This window comes from Schistocerca piceifrons, chromosome X (assembly GCF_021461385.2).
Source record: "Schistocerca piceifrons isolate TAMUIC-IGC-003096 chromosome X, iqSchPice1.1, whole genome shotgun sequence".
In the NCBI taxonomy this organism is placed as follows: domain Eukaryota; kingdom Metazoa; phylum Arthropoda; class Insecta; order Orthoptera; family Acrididae; genus Schistocerca; species Schistocerca piceifrons.
This window is the reverse complement of record NC_060149.1, coordinates 131373203-131393762: the sequence shown is the minus strand read 5'-3', so window position 1 is coordinate 131393762 and position 20560 is coordinate 131373203. Positions and strand designations below refer to the sequence as shown.

The window sequence follows — 20560 nt, the reverse complement described above, 5'->3', positions numbered from 1 at the left end:
ATCCCTAGAATGAAGCCCTTTGCTTTAGCTACATTTGCAGTATGCAGGATTTATACTGTTGGTGATTTAAAACTGTAGAAACTAGTTTATTCTGAATATTTTCATTCGCCAGTGAGTTAAGGAATTCTCTTGGGGGAAAGTCAACTTACAAGGAAAGTATTTTCAGGATATTAGCTCTAGAACATCCCACAGAGGCCTCCCCGAAACATTGGTATTTAGGCAACTGATTCACATTGCATGTATTCATTAGTGCCCTTTGTTGCTACCGATATTTCACGTTTCTAAAATTAAAAAATTGTGCAAACTATGAATATAATACTAGCAGTGAGCCGGCCATTGTGGCCGAGCGGTTCTAGGGGCTTCAGTCTGGAACTGCGTTGCTGCTACGGTCGCAGGTTCGAATCCTGCCTAGGGCATGGATGTGTGTGCTGTCCTTAGGTTAGTTAGGTTTAAGTAGTTCTAAGTCTAGGTGACTCATCTCAGATGTTAAGTCCCATAGGGCTCAGAGCAATTTGAACCATTTTGAACTAGCAGCGAAATCTATAACTAAAATGAGCTCAAGAATCATTAGTACAAAAGGGAGTCAGATACCTCAGTAAATGTGTATACAACTTACCTATGCGTACTAAGCGTCTTATGGGTAATGTGGTAGAGTTTACGACTGAATTAAGGATCTATATTTTAGGCAACTCCTTCTACTCCACTGAAGTGTATTTTCACTGAAATTCTCAAAATCTGGTGTTTATGTTACTTTCAAATGAATATTAGCAGTGTAATAGAATAATACATGACCTTCAGCGACTAAATAAAATGTAGCTATTTTATTTCCTTCCATATTCCTCTCCGTGGGATTCACGTAGTACGTCTACTGTAATGTAAATTTTTTAAAAAGGAACAATTTTTTCGTCCTGAATTAGCTACTGCTGCGGATGCCTAGTCACGACTCGATAACATTCCACAGCAGGGGGAGAGGCAACTGGATAACAGGGCGGTTTCCTATAGGAACGGTGTCCACGTCAGCTGCTGCAGCTCGCAGTCCTGTGGCGAATAAGCAAGTGCGCCGCGAAGTGGTCAGCTGTGCCGCAGTGCGCATGCCGTCACCCTGCTAGGCCTCGTACAACAGCTCAGGAGAGAAAATGTGCGATGGCGAAACAGTAATTGCAGCCGGAAGCTCATGCGGCGATTGAATTTTTGCGGTGAGGCGTGCGAGTGCTTTAGGCTGACCACGTGACACGGCGCGCCGAGGACGTCGGCCTCGAATCAGCCTGCGTCCATATGCCGGCACCCGGAGCAGATATAACAAACCTCCCAGCATTTTTCAAATCCCTATATCATCGGAGTTTGTCACAAACGTATTGATTCGACGCGAGTTACTGTTACGGTCCTTTAAACCAACTCGTTGAATCATAGATTTGCTACTTTCAGGAAATTAATAAAATGATTACTCCAGAGGGAATGATAAAAACAGAATAACTCCACAACCGTACAGATACACTATTGATTACAAACAGCTGCAGACAACGTCTGCCCTAAAATATCTAGGCGTAACTATCCAGAGCGACCTTAAGTGGAATGGCCAAATAAAACAGATGGTGGGAAAAGCAGACACCAGACTCACATTCACCCACGAAAGAAGTTGCTTATAAGGCGCTTGTTGGCCCGATTCTTGAGTATTGTTCATCTATCTGGGATCCCAATTAGGTAGGACTGATAGAGGAGATAGAGAAGACCCACCGAAGAGCGGCGTGTTTCTAGGCGCTTCAGTCTGGAATCGCGCGACCGCTACGGTCACAGATTCGAATCCTGCCTCGTGCTTGGATGTGTGTGATGTCCTTAGGTTAGTTAGGTTTAAGTAGTTCTAAGTCTAGGGCACTGATGACCTCAGATGTTAAGTCCCATAGTGCTCAGAGCCATTTTTGAACTGGCGAGAGAGCGTTACTGAGATCCTAACAAACTCCACAGGTAGACGTTACAAGAGAGGCGTTGTGGATCACAGAGAGATTTAGTATTGAAATCTCCAAGAGAGGCGTTGTGTATGACTGAGAAATTAACTATTGAAATTTCTGGACACCACTTTTCAGGAGGAGTCGGACAACATATTACTTCCCCCCCCCCCCCCTCCCCACCACACACACACACACACACACACACACACACACACACACATACGAAATGGTTCAAATGGCTCTGAGCACTATGGGACTTAACATCTGAGGTCATCAGTCCCCTAGACTTAGAACTACGTAAACCTAACTAACCTAAGGACATCACACACATCCATGGCCGAGGCAGGATTCGAATCTGCGACCGTAGCGGTCGCGCGGCTCCAGACTGAAGCGCCTAGAACCGCTCGGCCACAAGGCCGGCCCCCACATACATCTCGCGTATAGACCACGAGGATAAAATTCGAGAAATTAGAGCCAATACAGAGGCTTACCGACAATCATTCTTCCCACGCACTATTCGCGAGTGGAACAAGGTTGGAAGGATCAGGTAGTGGTACCGTAAGTAATATTATTGTATTACACCGCTAATATTCATTTCAAAATAACATAAACACCAGATTTTGAGTATTTCAGTGAAAATACACTTCAGTAGAGTAGGAGGAGTTACCTAAAATATAGATCTTTAATTCAGTAGTAAGCTCTACCACATTACCCATAAGACGCTTAGTAGGTACAGATAAGTTGTAAACACATTTACTGAGATATCTGATTCCCTTTTGTACTCATTCCCCCTTGTACTCATTTTAGTTATGGATTTCGCTGCTAGTATTATATTCATAGTTTGCACATTTTTTTATTTTAGGAACGTGAAATATTGGCAACAACGAAAGACATTAATGAAGACATGCAATGTGAGACTTTCTTAACCGCACAGAGGCTAATTTTACGCTGGAGATCAGTTAGCAAACAATGAACATAAAAGGAATATATTTCGAACAAACATTAGTTAAAAAGTGATAAACCAACAGAGAACCTGTATTTCAATAGAATGTACGTGGAACAGAATTTATGCTGCCATTTATCCGTCTTGCAGACATATACAAATCTGTTGCTAAATTCTGGACGAAATCAAATAAAAAGAACATTCTCAGACGAACAAAAAATTAAGAAACAAAGAGGGATGACTAGACGCAGGGTTCGCTGCCAGTGAAAGCGAAATCTGGAAGCTTTTCTAATTGGCATATCCTCTCATTCTGAAGTAACGCTCAACAGGATTGGACTGTGGTACTCAGAAACTGTTCGCCGAAGAACTTCTCTATCACCTCAGGATTGGACTGTGGTACTCAGAAACTGATCGCCGAAGAACTTCTTTATCACCTGAGAAACTAGTGCCGATTGTACACCAAATGCTAAGGACGTTTTCAGTATGTCTTCTGGCAAATCTAATATTCCATACTATATATACAGCAAATTTATTTGCACACTATTCATAGCTGAATATACGATCTCGAAACTCTCTTTCGTTTAAAGCACGACGTTCATTTATGGGTTAGGCACAGCATTATGATGTATACGCTTTAAAGTTAGTGAAAATGCACGGTTCCTTGCATCTATTTTCACACAGTGGAAATTCTTGCAAAGTGGGAGTTGGAGGCGTGCTATTAACACACATAAAATAATTTTCCTCCTTCTTAAATAACAATAGAAAAAGCAGATGTTCTGTATGAAATGAGTCATCCATTTGTATTTGGAACAGGCAGGAATGAAATGATACCAAGTATGTCGAATAGAAATAGTCTTCTTTGCGAATCACGCTTCAAGTTTGTCCAATAATTATTGTTTCTTTTTTTTTCATTTGATTACACAGTTGGTACATTATCCTGAAATCCCAACGTCTTTACAGATGTTACTGATAAACAGTATTTACTTAACATAACTGATTTCTTTTTTTTCTCATTTGTGTCCTAAATTCACCATGAAATTCGAAGCCAATGTATAGTATTAATGCATACAAAAGTCACATGCAGCAATGGCACACATACCAGTCGACCTCTGTTTTGCATAGCAACGGCGCCATCCCAATGTCAGGCACGCCGAAGTTGTAGCAAATAAAAATGTATTGTATTCTTGCTTCCGTCCGCTGTTAAAAATGTAACGTGAACTGAACGAGGTGAAGAATTGGTAATTACAGTGGATTTTTACTCGGAACAGGTGTTGTTCTCATCTCAGTTGGTTCATCTTGATTTGAGTTTCTCGTATTTTCCTTTAAATCATCTGAGGTGCATGCCCAGATGGTTCCTGCAAAGAGGTCGCAACCTATTCAAACTATTTCTTTTTTAAACATGATAATCATGGGTGGCTAATGACCTCAGTGTAAACAGCATCGAGTTCTAGCTTACCTAGTCTGCTTTTTTGTCGTAATATACAGAGAATTCTGCTACAAAACTGCATAAAACAATCCCTTGCAGGATGATCCAGCAATTACATAAACTTGGCGTGAAAAAAATTGAATGATTCACGTCAAATATTTTTGTACACAATACAGTTCTCGAATTTGTATTTCATACTTGTTTGAAACTGTTGTAATCGCAAGCTTTTACCAATTATTGTCAAAACCGATATACGGAGTTTCTTCTTAAGAACTGTAGATAACTAAGAATCTAACTTCTTATGTACTCAGTAGCTCAAATGATTTAAGCGCGCCGGCTGGAGTGGCCGAGCGGTTCTAGGCGCTACACAGTCTGGAACCGCGCAACCGCTACGGTCGCAGGTTCGAATCCTGCCTCGGGCATGGGTGTGTGTGATGTCCTTAGGTTAGTTAGGTTTAAGTAATTCTAAGTCTAGGGGACTGATGACCTCAGATGTTAAGTCCCATAGTGCGTAGAGCCATTTTTTGATTTAAGTGCACTGACATTGGACAGATGCATAAGCTTTCTTGCAGTCCCTACAATAAGAGCAAACAAAACCTAATGACTGAGCGTTAAATTCAATTAGTACTCTATCGTGATGAGATTTAACTTCGCATTGAGGATGTTACCTTTGCACACAGCTCTCCGACAACCACATAAATGTCTAACAATTATGAACACAGAGGAAAGCTTGCTCCAACTGTGTGTAGACATGTTAATGGGAACGACTTCTGTTCATTCTGCCGTGAGAATTTATTTTTGCAAATCCACTGTTGACAGACTAGTTGCAAACCTTGTCACTGGTGCAGCTAACATTTTACAGTGGACTGATTTCTTGTATATTTGCTTGGGGTGAGCAAGCTTTGAATGTGTCTGCTTTGCAGAATGAGCACGCAGGAAGCGAGAAAATAAACAGACATGTTCATTCTGGGATGAAGTTCAACTTCAGGCAACTTGCCCCAGTTCCTTATAATAGATGCTGATGCGAACAGCGCGAGGGAGCCACCGTACAAGGATCAAGTCGTAATTAGTAGCAGTATGCTTCAGAACGTGATCCATGTACCCTGATTGGATTCTCTGTAGTTATGCTAAAGCATTCTAAATGAAGTCTCTTATAAATCTTTTAACCAAGTCACGCCGACCTCTTCCTCCATAGTCCTCAAAATAGAGCTGCGATCGAAAAGCCTCATTTCACGTACGGCACTATCTACATCTACATTTATACTCCGCAAGTCACCCAACGGTGTGTGGCGGAGGGCACTTTACGTGCCACGTCCATTACCTCCCTTTTCTGTTCCAGTCGCGTATGGTTCGCGGGAAGAACGACTGTCTGAAAGCCTCCGTGCGCACTCGAATCTCTCTAATTTTACATTCGTGATCTCCTCGGGAGGTATAAGGAGGGGGAAGCAATACATTCGATACCTCATCCAGAAACGCACGCTCTCGAAACCTGGCGAGCAAGCTACACCGCGATGCAGAGCGCCTCTCTTGCAGAGTCTGCCACTGGAGTTTGCTAAACATCTCCGTAACGCTATCACGGTTACCAAATAACCCTGTGACGAAACGCGCCGCTCTTCTTTGGATCTTCTCTATCTCCTCCGTCAACCCGATCTGGTACGGATCCTACACTGATGAGCAATACTCTAGTATAGGTCGAACGAGTGTTTTGTAAGCCACCTCCTTTGTTGATGGACTACATTTTCTAAGGACTCTCCCAATGAATCTCAACCTGGTACCCGTCTTATCAACAATTAATTTTATATGATCATTCCACTTCAAATCGTTTCGCACGCATACTCCCAGATATTTTACAGAAGTAACTGCTACCAGTGTTTGTTCCGCTATCATATAATCATGCAATAAAGGATCCTTCTTTCTATGTGTTCGCAATACATTACATTTGTCTATGTTAATGGTCAGTTACCACTCCCTGCACCAAGTGCCTATCCGCTGCAGATCTTCCTGCATTTCGCTACAATTTCCTAATGCTGCAACTTCTCTGTATACTACAGCATCATCCGCGAAAAGCCGCATGGAACTTCCGACACTATCTACTAGGTCATTTATATATATTGTCAGAAGAAGCACTCCGCCTTCAGGCCACAAGTGGCCCATCGGGACCATCCGACCGTCGTGTCATCCTCAGTTGAGGATGCGGATATGAGGGGCGTGTGGTCAGCACACCGCACTCCCGGTCGTTATGATGGTTTTATTTGACCGGAGCCGTTACTATTTGTCGAACAGTTCCTCAGTTGGCATCACGAGGCTGAGTGCACCCCGACAAATGGCAACAGCGCATGGCGGCCCGGAGGGTCACCCATCCAAGTGCTGGCCACGCCCGACAGCGCTTAACTTCGGTGATCTCACGGGAACCGGTGTATCCACTGCGGCAAGGCCGTTGCCGCACTATCACAGACCTAAACGAAATTCGAAACAATAGACGTAAAAGTGTAGGACATGTAATTTGTTGATCCGGGGGGGGGGATGATATGCAGATGTATAATTTACATCCAAACATAGCTGTAAACCAAAATGGGTCAAACCTTGATCTAAGTGTAACATTTTTCTCATTGATTGGTTACTGATTTTTTCATATAAATCTTTTATTGAACTGAAATACACGAATTAAATGGTTTTAAAAACGTTTATGCATATGCAAAAAAATCACATCCTCCGCTTGCCTTTAATAAAATTTTAAAAACAGGGAAAACACTAAGATACACCAAATGATCATTTGTCTCTTTTTACAGTCTGATATGTGGTCTCAAAGCAGTGTGCATTTTCAGTCTTTTTCTTTGTAACTTAAAATGATTTTCTCATACGTTTTGTTAATTAAGTGATTATGTTACTGACTAATGTGTACTTTTCATCCTCATTTTCCTTTCTTGTCTCGCGGTAGCGTTCTCGCTTCCCGAGCACGGAGCCCAGGGTTTGATTCCCGGCGGGGTCAGGGATTTTTCCTGCCTCGAGATGACTGGGTGTTGTTGTGTCGTCTTCATCATCATCATTTATCCCCATTACGGTCGGAGGAAGGCAATGGCAAACCACCTCCCTTAGGACCTTGCCTAGTACGGCGGTGCGGGTCTCCCGCATCGTTCCCCTACGCTCCATCACGAAGAATGGGACTTCATCATCATCATCAATCTGTTTCGAGAGCCACACACAGATTATTGCGCACTGGAGATTCGTATAGTGTTCCTAGGTGAGATGTATGGTTCCAGCTTTGCAATGACAAACAGTCGGTAAATTACTGTATATCAGTGCCCTTGAGTCTGTCGAGAAAAAATTGTGTGTCCAACAAGCCAGGCAAGTGCAATGCGCTTAAAGTCAGGGAAAAATTTCCAATCTGGTCGCAAAACATGGTTGACGTTTACCGTATATACGGCGGTTCTCGTGACTAGAGTTTTTTCCTCGCCCACCAAATGCTAATCGTTTTCTTCCATAGATTGTGCGTTCCAGATTCGCTGCAACGCTACACAAACTCTGCGCAAGGCTGAGGGGTCAATCTGATTTCATATGTCTTGTAATGCTGGAGTGATCGAAGTACTTTGAATTTTCCCCTGAAACACAGTGGTTAACTTGTTTGAAACGTACGGTCGTAAGACAGCCGTGATGATTGAGCTATTCTCCCTGATGGCAGCTTGTGGGGTGTCACAATATACAGAGAAAACTTTTATTTTACCACGAGCAGTTTAATGGTAAAATGTAGATGCAAATCTATTATTTGACTGACAGGAAAATTTAAATATCTGGACATAACATTCTGAAGCTGATAGACCTCTCACTGAAACGGAGACAATTTTAATTTAAAATATATTATTGCATTCCCATTAAAATTCATAACAATACAATTACGAAGATTTTATTAGGTGCTGGAATTAATCTCCGCTGTATGGTTACACTACACAGCAGCACAAGCCAGAGATTGTTTACGACTGGTGTAAGTTAGCTAAAGAAAGTTGGATGGCACTCGTACAAATTGTATTTTCGCGATATTTAGAAGAATAATGAAAAATATTGAAGCAACACGGAATACCTACCATAACCGTAAAATAATAAATTTAAGTTAGAAAATTCTGTATTTACAAATTTTTTGTCATTGTCAAGCCTGGAAAAAATTGGAAATTTGTGGTAAGGTCTTATGGGACCAAACTGCTGAGGTCATCGGTCCCTAAGCCCACACACTACTTAAGCTAACCTAAACTACCTTGCGCTACGGACAACACACACACCCATGCCCGAGTGAGGACTCGAACCTCCCACGGGGAGAGCCGCACGGACCGTAAAAAGGCGCCTATGACTGCGCGGCTACCCCGCGCGCCGCCAAGCCCGGCTATAGTCAAAATGGAGCACCAGATACCACCAACTCTGAATTCTTACAATGTAGCCAGAAATAATCGAGACAGACTGAAATATATCCACTTACGCACCAACCATTCGAAATGATTCCTTTTGAGAGCGAATATAACTACGACACGTGTAGGTATCTTCAATTTTTGTGACGAATTTCGACTCCCCGTTCAAAGACGTGAACCGCACAACTCAGAATTAAGGGCTATTAAAGCTTACGTTTTGTTCGTGTCAAGGGGAGTGACTCGCTTTTAATAAATGAAAATGCTGTCCTTCTACCTCAGTCTTCATAACTGAAAATGTGTCTCGTCTCCTTTGTAGTAATCCATTTTCACTGCCTTCACTTATACAAATGTCATACGCATTGTTTTATTTCCAAAAATAGGATGGGCTGTCTACTCGTTGAAGTACAGGGTGATTCAAAAAGAATACCACAACTTTAAAAATGTGTATTTAATGAAAGAAACATAATATAACCTTCTGTTATAGATCATTACAAAGAGTACTTAAAAAGGTTTTTTTTCACTCAAAAACTTGAGAGATGTTCAATATGGCCCCCTCCAGACACACGAGCAATATCAACCCGATACTCCAACTCGTTCCACACTCTCTGTAGCATATCAGGCGTAACAGTTTGGATAGCTGCTGTTATTTCTCGTTTCAAATCATCAATGGTGGCTGGGAGAGGTGCCCGAAACACCATATCCTTAACATACCCCCATAAGAAAAAATCGCAGGGGGTAAGATCAGGGCTTCTTGGAGGCCAGTGATGAAGTGCTCTGTCACGGGCTGCCTGGCGGCCGATCCATCGCCTCGGGTAGTCGACGTTCAGGTAGTTACGGACGTTTAATACACCACCTATCAGGAGGTTTAACACCATACTTCGTTCGAAATGCACGCTGAACAACTGTCGTCGATTCACTTCTGCCGTACTCAATAACACAAAAAGCTTTCTGTTGAGCGGTCGCCATCTTAGCATCAACTGACGCTGACGCCTAGTCAACAGCGCCTCAAGCGAACAAATGTACAACTAAATGAAACTTTATAGCTCCCTTAATTCGCCGACAGATAGTGCTTAGCTCTGCCTTTTGTCGTTGCAGAGTTTTAAATTCCTAAAGTTGTGGTATTCTTTTTGAATCACCCTGTATTTTGATTTTTAACAATACGCACTGAGCATTAACGCCGACATCAACGGCTCTTTAAATTCCTAAAGTTGTGGTATTCTTTTTGAATCACCCTGTATTTTGATTTTTAACAATACGCACTGAGCATTAACGCCGACATCAACGGCTCTGGAACAGAAATTTAATGGTGCTAGCCGCCAGTTACATGCCTGTTTTGCAGTTGGTAATACGCTGCCTCACTAATATTTGACGTCATTTCGTCAATTGTTCAGCAAGAGTTGAAATTTCAGGAAGATCGTTAAAGCTTATCCTAACGCCGTTCAGTTCATGGCTTGACCGATATTACACGCCGTAATTATTATATTAAAACCGAAAATTTTTCGCCATAGTAACTTGTCATAGAGAAAGAGATCGATAGAGATAGTACACATAATGAAATTCTATGTATGTGACAGTATTATCTTCTCCATTATGGATTCACTGAGAGGTGCAATTGTCAAGTAAACTGCGCATAATACTAGCAGGAACTGGAACCAGGTACCATTTATTCCCTTGAGATATTTATTTTTCGCAAGAACTAGCTTTCAAGCTTAAAATGGCTCATCGTCAGGAAGTAAATTTACAGTATTTGGTATCGTAAACCACGTAGAGCTCATCGCAAAAGTTACAGCAGGGTTTCAGTCGGACGAATTTACAGAACTGAATTTAAAGAGAGTAAACCATGTGTTTTCGGAACGCTATTGTTCACACTGGTGTATAACTTAATTACGTATACTGTATGAGCGAAGATCTGCATGTAGTTTACGATGCAGAATCGTACACACGGTGATTGTATTTAAACTTTCGTTACTTGGACCAATGTAGACGGGAAACTATTTACCGTATGGCTACCGAACTTAACAGGGGTGATGTTCAGACGGGGTGCTGCGCGATTTGCATTGTTAGTAGAGTTAGTGTTACGACTTGCCGCTAGGTGTCGGTACTGGTACGGCGACGTAGTGTTGAAACACAAGTTCCAATATTCATCACGGCTGCAGACAGCCAACATCGTGCTGGACAAGCTATTATATCAAAAGAATAGCAATAGCGCTGCTCCTCTTCGCGGGTACCGACGCATTAAATGGATACGGAGACGTCCTCTTTCCGCATCGGGGTTGAAGAACATAATTCGGAAGTTCGCATTAACTGGCGATTTGGGAATTGCTACTGCGAGAGGCAGACGGCCAGTTCCGCTAGAAAGTGTTGAAGCACTTCCTGTTGCCAAAGCTGAGAACGCTGGTCGCAATCTTGAAGCAGTGCACGAGGTGCCACGACAGCTGAACATTCCGTGGCCCACCGTTTAAAAACTGTTGCCAACAATCGTGAAATGGTATCGCGGTTCCAGACTGTCGTGAATGCAGATGGTCGTCACATAGAACAACGTTTCTAACATGAAACGTAAACATGGTACGCAATCAACAAACGTTACGCTTTCATGTGGAAATTAAAATGTGTTTCTTTCACTGGTTTATCCGTTGTCGCGCGGGATTAGCCGAGCGGTCCAAGGCGCTGCAGTCATGGCCTGTGCGGCTGGTCCCGGCGGAGGTTCGAGTCCTCCCTAGGGCATGGGTGTGTGTTTTTGTCCTTAGGATAATTTAGGTTAAGTAGTGCGTAAGCTTAGGGACTTATGACCTTAGCAGTTAAGTCCCATAAGATTTCACACACATTTGAACATTTTTTTGCATGTTTATTCGTTATTTCTCTTCCGCGTGCCCTTACAAAACTTTTCACAAATTTTCATTATCTTACGATGATTCGTTTTTCATGTCGGCCCTCTCCGGTAACGAAAGTTTAAATATAACCACCATTTATGTGCCATCACTTGTCTATGAGCCTGCTGAGGCTTGAAGATGAGTCGTGGAATAATAAATATCTGAAGAGAATTAATCGTGATTCGTGGCAGTTTATGCTAGTATTAACGTCAGCATCAATATTTGATCTGAGAATGAAGTGTATGAGTACCGCAGGTAGATGAAGAATTGAGAGAGATGAATGAGAGACCAATTTTAAAACTAATACAAACGGATACTTCAGACTTGCTCAATAGCGTTGAAACAACACAAATTTTAATGCTGTTTTGTTAAAAATCGTTATTTTGAGATAATCGTAGCTGTTACATTCAGAAGAAAGCAGCCAAAATTTGGTTTTTTGTTAATGTATTTACAAAGCGTTGTTATCTGCTTCGTACTCGTATCTTTTATGGAATTCATTTTCAGATTACTTATGCGCTTTTATGTTAAAAATAGATGGTACGTTGCTTTACTGGTGTGTAGACGAACGTCTGAAAAATTTGTTTTCAACATATATCATCAATGGACATTCACGTTGTCACTGAGGTATGCACAACCAGCCAGATTAGTCCACGTTAAGCACGTATGTTGGGCAAAACACCAGTTGCCAAATTCAACACTTACCTAACTTCAAGAAACTGTAATTGTTAATTATTGTTGCATTGGTAGTTCTATCACGTTTAATTCAAGCGATTTTAGGCTGTTACGCACTTCAGTGTTGTAAATAATGCTGAGGACGTCCAAATGCCATTAATACATTTTTAAAATATTCAAAATTCATGAAAGTATTTGTACTTCCTAAGATATGGAGAGCAAAGATTAACGCTATTTCGGAGATGTGAGGCTATTACGTGAGAGAGAACATATATCGCAATAAAATTTGTAATGTAATTTTTTTGAAAAAATAGGCCAATCCTTATCTGTCGCTTATGATCGGAAGAAAACGTGGTAGCTAAGACAAAAGAGCCAGGCCGGTAAGGTGTAAGAGAGCCGGGAAGGTGATGGCCGTGGCGGAATGCTGTGTGAGCGGCATGTTCGGGACAACGTGTCAGCTTGTCCCTACCTGCGCAGGCGGGGGTGGAAACCTGTTTGTGCCTACCTGGAGCAGCTGGGGAGCCCACGCCACCCTCGACTGCGCCCCCAGGCCGGGAGAAACACAAAATGCCACTGACGACTACATCCTGCAACGGGGCAAAAACGGCGCAAACCCCGCGCAGAATGCTATTCCTGCGGCAGTGTTTGATTACTGACCTCTGTGAGTTGCAGGCGTTGTTAATAGCAGGCTTGTCTGTCTCTTGTTTAATGTCTGGCCGACATCATGGTCATTAGAGTCTCCAGGCAGACAAGATTTAGGGCAAAGAATGGGCCGTACGTTTCGATAAAGATCGACGGCCTTTAGGATTGCACATAGCAACGTAAATTAGGACGAATGCCCTAGGAATCTGGGTAGGACTCCCCAATAAATCCAACATTTTAGCGCGGACCCTTTCCCTCGTCTGGTACTAAACGCAGACATAGTTCCAGACGAACCACAAACGGAAACTACGGCAATCAGAATGCTTCTCCAATGTTCGTTTTCGGAACGTAATCTCCCTTCTTGTTTACTCAAGGCTATATACCATGGTATTTATCCATCTCGTCTCACTCTTTGTTACACCTGTCTCTTTTGTTTCTGATTCTCGTCTTTTTTCTTTTTTTTTTCAGGACGATCTTCAGATTTACTAAATCAGATTGACTGACAGAGTCCTTTGTTTTCTGTGTTAGTATTGTCTCCAAATTTACTTCACAGCGCCATATGGTACAAACAGATAATTACTGAGGCATTCGGTGTACATATTGAAGACCAGGCTGAGCTCACTGGAAGTGGATTAAATTTTTGCTTCTTGAACCGATTATAGTCGTTAGTTTGCTATCATTGCCTCTACTATCATATTGAGAACACTTCTGTTATTTCAATACTCTTGTAAAATTAAACAGATAATAATACGCTAGCGATCGGGCCCTGTTTAATAAAATAATTTATCGATTCCTCTGTATCCTCCTAAACTGACATAAAGGACCTCAACTCTGCTGTGACTACTTATGATATACACTTCAAATATAACATTATCGCTTCTACTAGTAGAAGAACATACTAGTCAAGCGAAAGACTATCATTATCCATATGTTTACTTTACATTAAACTAATTTTCGTGTTCAAGACATAATATATTTCTAACGAAACATATTTTCCTCTGATCTACAGGGTGAGTGAGGAGGAAATGTACATGCCTAGAGGGGTGATTCTGTACAAAAGAAAAAAACTTCCTATGGAAGTGTGCGCTACGGTTTTCGAGACAGAACACATTAAGTGTACTTTTGTTATTTAATTCTTGTACTATTCAGACACTGTCATTGTTTGCAACATACCACAGTAGTGTAGACGAAATACCATTTTTGTATATTTTCTTTGAACAACTCGAAAACCGCACTCTCCAGCGAAAACGTGTCGCAGTACAAAATTAAACAATATTGTATTTCCTACAAGAAATGTCTGATTCATTTTTTTTTTTTGTAGGACTAGTAGCCTCCGCGAAGAGAGCGCAAGAATATTGAATAGCTCGGGCAATGGGCATGCGCTGTAGCTTAGGTAATTTTGGTAAGCCAGTTGAGGTAGTTTCTCGACTTTGATACACCACAAATGTCCTGTATGAAACTGTTAAGTCTCTACTTCCTTTACACTATTGTGATTCATTGTAAACAAGTGGCCGTGCGGTTAAAGGCGCTGCAGTCTGGAACCGGGCTGCTGCTACGGTCGCAGGTTCGAATCATTCCTCGAGCATGGATGAGTGTGATGTCCTTAGATTAGTTAGGTTTAAGTAGTTCTAAGTTCTAGGGGACTGATGACCTCAGAAGTTAAGTCCCATAGCGCTCAGAGCCATTTGAACCTTTTTTTTTTGTCTTTAGCAGAGGGATTGCACAGCGTAAAACGGCTACCTGGAGTTTCACACGGCTCCTTACAAAGTGCGATGTTCATCCGCGCCGCGGTGTTGACATGTGGTCGCAGTGTTTCCTGGATTTTACGAGCCGCCGGCGTCAACTCTCAGGTCACACCGTGACTGCCGCATTACGCCGCGGAATGAAGGCACTGCCGGTGCTCGGTGTGTGGCCTGTCTCATTAGTAGCTGTGTCTTCTTCTCCAGCTGAGCATCGCACCGATAAATGGAACCGTACGAGCAGATGCTGCTGTCTGCTGCAAATTACAGTCCTCCTAGTTCACCGGTTCCCAAACTTTCTTAGACCATTACCCCTGAGTGCAATTAGACATTAGCTAGTACCCCCGCCATCCCCCGTCCCTCACATTACCACCAACTTTAGCACCAAACTAAATTTTCTTGGAACACTTTTATTTTTAAAATCATGAAAGATGAACGATATTTAGAGTGTGTGTGTGTGTGTGTGTGTGTGTGTGTGTGTGTGTGTGTGTGTTTTAGAATGAATTACGAAGGAATTCTTGGCGCATCGCAAGTTCTACCCACAACTTCTTCTCAGATAAGAAAGCTAACTACACACAATCAGGGTAGACACTTAAGACAAAACATACTTCCCCTCATTATTCCTCTCCGCTGCGCCACTTGCTTGACCTGCATACTGCAACCCCATTTAAAATCAGCCAAGTTAAAATGTGTGCACTAGACTTCTTGTTCGTAAATCACTTGATTGCACTGCTGCACTCCTTACTTCTGAACGGGCAGAAATTGAAAGACTTCAGACTATTTGTGTCTGACAACAGCCATTAGTAGTAATAATAATAATAATAATAATAATAATAATGTGTACAGCACTATAGTAGCCCTTATGCAGTTACTGCTGGTTCGTACTGTCAATTAATTCATTTATCTATTTCGAACTGAGTAATGAAGCAATTTCTGGACTGCTGAAGGTACTATCTACAACTTGGAAAAGAGATTTTCTTGAGATATTTGGCATTTGTTACATATAGGTTTCACTTTTATCATCGGCAATGTACGCGAAAAAGCACAACATATGTGTGTAATGGGTGGGCTATGTAAGGAACCTGTAACATCCACAGGATTAATGCTACTAATTGAGAAAAGGCAATTATTGATAACTTATATATTCAATATTAGTCTTACAAAATTATGACAAAAGTAATGATCTTATGAAAATAATTTAGTTTCGTGACTGAACCAGCATCGAATCGTTTAGCTTTTACCCCTCAAGGGGTAATTACCCCCATGTTGGGAACCATTGCCGTAGTAGTTGCTTAGCGTCCGATTTTGGGTCCATCTCAGATCGTCAGACAGGAAAAATGTGTGCAAGTAAAACGCAGCTACAGACCCACAATTAAGACCGAAATGCGCTAGTTTCTAAAACTGGAAACACACAATGCAACTAATATATACATATATAAATTATGGGCAACAATGGGTGACAATGGCTACCCACCACACCATATAATGTCAATTAAAAGTATATGTCGTGAAATGAAAATAGCAATAAATACATTAGAGAAAAGGACAAATGAGATAACAATCAATCAAGGAGTGAGACGATGGTTTCCCTTTCAACCACTATTGGTAAAATCTACACTGACAATGTCCTTGAAAACTGGAACTCAGATAATCATACAGGAATGAAAGAAGATATACAAACTAATTTAAGAGAATTACTATTTCCAGAGATAAAGTATGATACAAGAATTTGAAGATGACGTCCTGTTATCAGCACATCAGCTAAATCAAATATGTACAGAATACTATATCAAAATTTCGTTACACAAGAGAAAAGTAATCCCCTTTAATGGTAAATGTCCAATACGCTCAACATGGCATTGAAAAAGGAAATAATTGAATAGTCGTCATATTTTAAATATCTAAGCTGCAATACGTGTTATGATTGTCATAAAAATGTAGATCAAAAGCTGGACAAATTTCAGGAAATATTTGGAACAACAAACAACACTTGACCTCAAACCACGAAACGATACATAAATGAAATTTTATAAACCCACGGGTATACCATTACCATTACATAAGGAAGCGAGGGATAAATAAAAAGAATCATGGTTACATAATTCTAGCAGCAAAGATGACATAAACGAGGAGAGTGAAGGGCTACACAAAAAGAGATTTAATAAAAAATGAAAATGTTCGAAATGAGTTGAATAGCGTTTTAAAATTATTGCCTTTCAGGACGTGTGCATAAAGACATCTCAACACTGGAAATATTATATTACAGATTACAGTTTGTTCTAGCAATTCAAAGCAGAAATTAAGTAGAAAAGGTCGATGTAATGATACATGAAACAATCCTTCGAAGTTCAGAAACAGGACGCTTGTCGCATAAGAGTATTAAGTCTAAGAAAGTAGAGTAGAGACTAACGGCTTTGTCTTTCTCCCTGTAAGGGACTTGATTTTATAAAGAAATATTTGTGAAATTGGTTTATACACTGTAGATTATGAAAATTAGTTTAAAAATTTGGGGATATTTAGCAATAAGTTGGGTAATGAACGTATATACAGAGCCAGGGGTCAGTCATTTAACAGTGGCACTAACGCAAACAGCTGAAGAGGTTGCAGGTACGAAAAAAGCAAACGAAACTAAAATCTAAAATGAGCATGGAAGCTCTTGTTGTTGTTGTTGTTGTGGTCTTCAGTCCAGAGACTGGTTTGCTGCAGCTCTCCATGCTACTCTATCCTGTGCAAGCTTCTTCATCTCCCAGTTCCTACTGCAACCTACATCCTTCTGAATCTGTTTAGTGTAGTCATCTCTTGGTCTCCCTCTACGATTTTTACCCTCCACGCTGCCCTCCAATACTAAATTGGTGATCCCTTGATGCCTCAGATTAAGAGAGCTTAAAACAGAATAAGCTGAATTAAACAAAACTATTGAGACATTCTTTCAACAGAACCTAAGAAAATTTAATTAAAATTTGGCGACAGAAGCGACTAAATTCAATAACAGTATAAAAAAATAAAATGGGTACTCACGTAGTTCAAGCCCCACATTTTTAACAGTTAAGACGGCAGTTGACACAGAGAAAATAATGTTGTTTATCTGCATATGTGATGTACGCTTTCTTCAAGTAAAGAAACATTTCAAGTCGGACACTGATCTGATTTTATGGATGTGAATAATGCCCTGCTGTTCCATGGTGTAGAATTTGGGCTGAAGTTCTACTCCTTTCCACAGTCGCTCCTTCCAATAGGATCATGCCTACTCAAGAAATGAAGTCTTCAAATTAGAGGTTACTTTTATTTGTATTTTGACCGTATCTGTTCATGGAAGTGAATTTAAAGGATATAGAGTACAGAAAGGAAACTAGGATACTGTGAGGGAGAAGTCTGGAAGTTTCTCAACTTGCTTGCTCTAGCAAAATGTAAATAACTATGTGCATAGTTTTCAGGATTAAAATTAAAGGAAGATGCTTCTAAGGTAAAAGATTATCGGTGAGGGGAGAGGATTTGGCGTAGTGGGGAGGGGGGGGGGGGGGGGAGAAGGATACGTCCGGGAAGAATTCAGCATTAGCTGAAAACTAGTCTCAAGTGCGATGAATTTTCCGAGTGCAGTCCTTTCTTAAACATGTTGTGCAACAGAGGGGAAAAAAAATTGCAACTTACATTTCTCTAGTTAACTCAATATTATAGGTCAGTTTGACTAAATTTATGTCTTGTTCAAATACGCACACAAAGAGGAATGCTGGATTCCTACAGGAAGCAGTAATATAATGGAGTGCGTGTGATAACTCAGCATTTAGCGTAATCTTGAATTTAAGGCTGTCACGAGGAACAACTCTCCTCTAAGCCGGAGAGACCGAATAGCTATAATCGGTTTCACGAAGCAGTGTGATTTCCAAGTCCGCCTCCCAGCAGGAGAAGAAAAATAATGACACAAAAACAAGCTGCCGTTACGGCCCGTTAAATCAGAAAAAAATGCCAACCATTTTGTGGAGCCGCGCACTGAGTAGAGCGACACAATCCCGAAATATTAGGCAGAATACATGGCGGCCAGCACCGGCATACCTCATGTCCGCTTTCCTCGCGATCTGCTTTTGTTGTCGGCGTTGTCATCGTCGACCTTTAGGTAGCTTTGATGGCACTTTTTTTCTCTCTCTCTGCGATGCCCAGATCTCTTCATTTCAGTGTACGCCCAGCCGCTCACTTCCTACCCAATCTGCCAGGTATCTATACACATAGTTTTGCTACAAACAACGAGACAGAATGCGAACCGTGAACCGTCTTGCCATGCGGACTGCACATCAATTTTCCTCTCGGCCACGGCAGCGAGCGAGCTGAAACTAAGATTTAGCAGTGGATTCATATTCCGAAGGAGCAGGATTTATTGAAGTTATCGTTTATTATGTTCCTACAAGCCACGCAATTGGCGGTAGTCGAAAATTGAATTTTTCGCGCCTCGGTTTTAGGTTTTGAGGAAAAATGTACCAAATGACCACTGCTGGAACAATATTGTACTCCAACATCATAGAAACTTGGAATGAACAGAATTCTTCCGATGGAGAGATAAATTCCTGTCACGGAATTAACGGATGTTTATCGCCAGCCACTGATTGTGTACGAGTGGCTTTGCCATTAAATGGGGGGAGGGAGAGGGAGACGGAGAGAGGGAGAGAGGGAGGGAGGCAGAGAGAGAGAGAGAGAGAGAGAGAGAGAGAGAGAGAGAGAGAGCAGGTAGAGCAGTTTATGCATTACACAGCTACTGAGGTTGCAATCTTGTTACAAAGCAGTTCGATATTGCTAATTCAACAAATATATCAGCATTCATGCACATCTTTCCATCTGATAAAGGTGTGTTTCTCTTCAATTAAATAAAGGATATGAATAACTTCCTGGTTGGTCAAACACTTCTGCTTCTCCTTCAGCTCACACAAAATCATCTTCCCTTCAGTACGTAACATTTTAAAAAGGAAGTAGCAACGTGACAATCTCCTCGCTACTCAGATGAGGTACAGCTTTTACATAGAGCGAAAATCGGTTGTGGGAGCTGAAATCCGGCAACCAAACAAGCATTTCCAGGATCGGTATTAGAGTGTTTACAAGGCCAACCAGAAGCGGTGCTAGGAAATCGCTTAGCCGAAAACCGGATTTGGGAAGCCACATAAACATGGTGCCTACCACTTCACGTGGATATGGAGATAATTCGTTCAACGCGGCCGATTTCCTCCTCTATGCAACTGAGGTTAAGGTCAACCAGACTGTTAGCACTATTAACTTTCATACTTCATTAAAAATAATAAATTCACGTACACCTGTAGATCAACATTTTCCCGTTTACCATTTGTTCTGCTAAAACAAACCGCTTTTACAATATTCCGTTCACAGTGCTTTGTTATTGTTCAGCTATATTTCACCTCGTCTCAGCAACAGCAGGTTCGCTCCTCTCAAGTGTAATGAATACCACTTCACGTGAATACAGGGATATTTATTTACTCCCGTAACCAAGTGTGATAATGCTCCGTCTCTAATGATCTGGACGCCTGCTAATATGCGCAAACCAACGTATTAATATTTTCTCCCAAGCGACTTACACTGCTATCCGACTCTTTATCCAGTATTGCATTTATTCTGCTTTGTTGCTATGAAGCTATACACCGCTGGTACAAAAAATTCAAAGGCTGATTTTATTTCTGAAGTATAAGTGATGTCAGCTCAGTAACTCTTCGGTCGCAAGTTGAACTAACAACTGTAACCAACAGATATTCATTTCAGGAGTCAGTTATGAGCAACCCGTGTTAAGTGCTGGACGGGGGACCGTAGTGTATCGAAGATGTTCTGTCATGAATCGCAATGGAAAAAAATGGCTCTGAGCACTATGGGACTTAACTTCTGAGGTCATCAGTCCCCTAGAACTTAGAACTCCTTAAACCTAACTAACCCAAGGAC

At 41.4% G+C, this 20560-nt stretch overlaps 1 protein-coding gene and 1 pseudogene across 1 annotated transcript in view; both read right to left on the bottom strand.

Annotated features, from left to right (window-relative positions):
* The window catches only part of LOC124721322 (ephrin-B1), a 555473-nt gene that overhangs the window by 508287 nt on the left and 26626 nt on the right, over positions 1-20560 (bottom strand). The window lies entirely within an intron of this gene.
* LOC124723719 lies at positions 6640-6757 on the bottom strand (annotated as a pseudogene).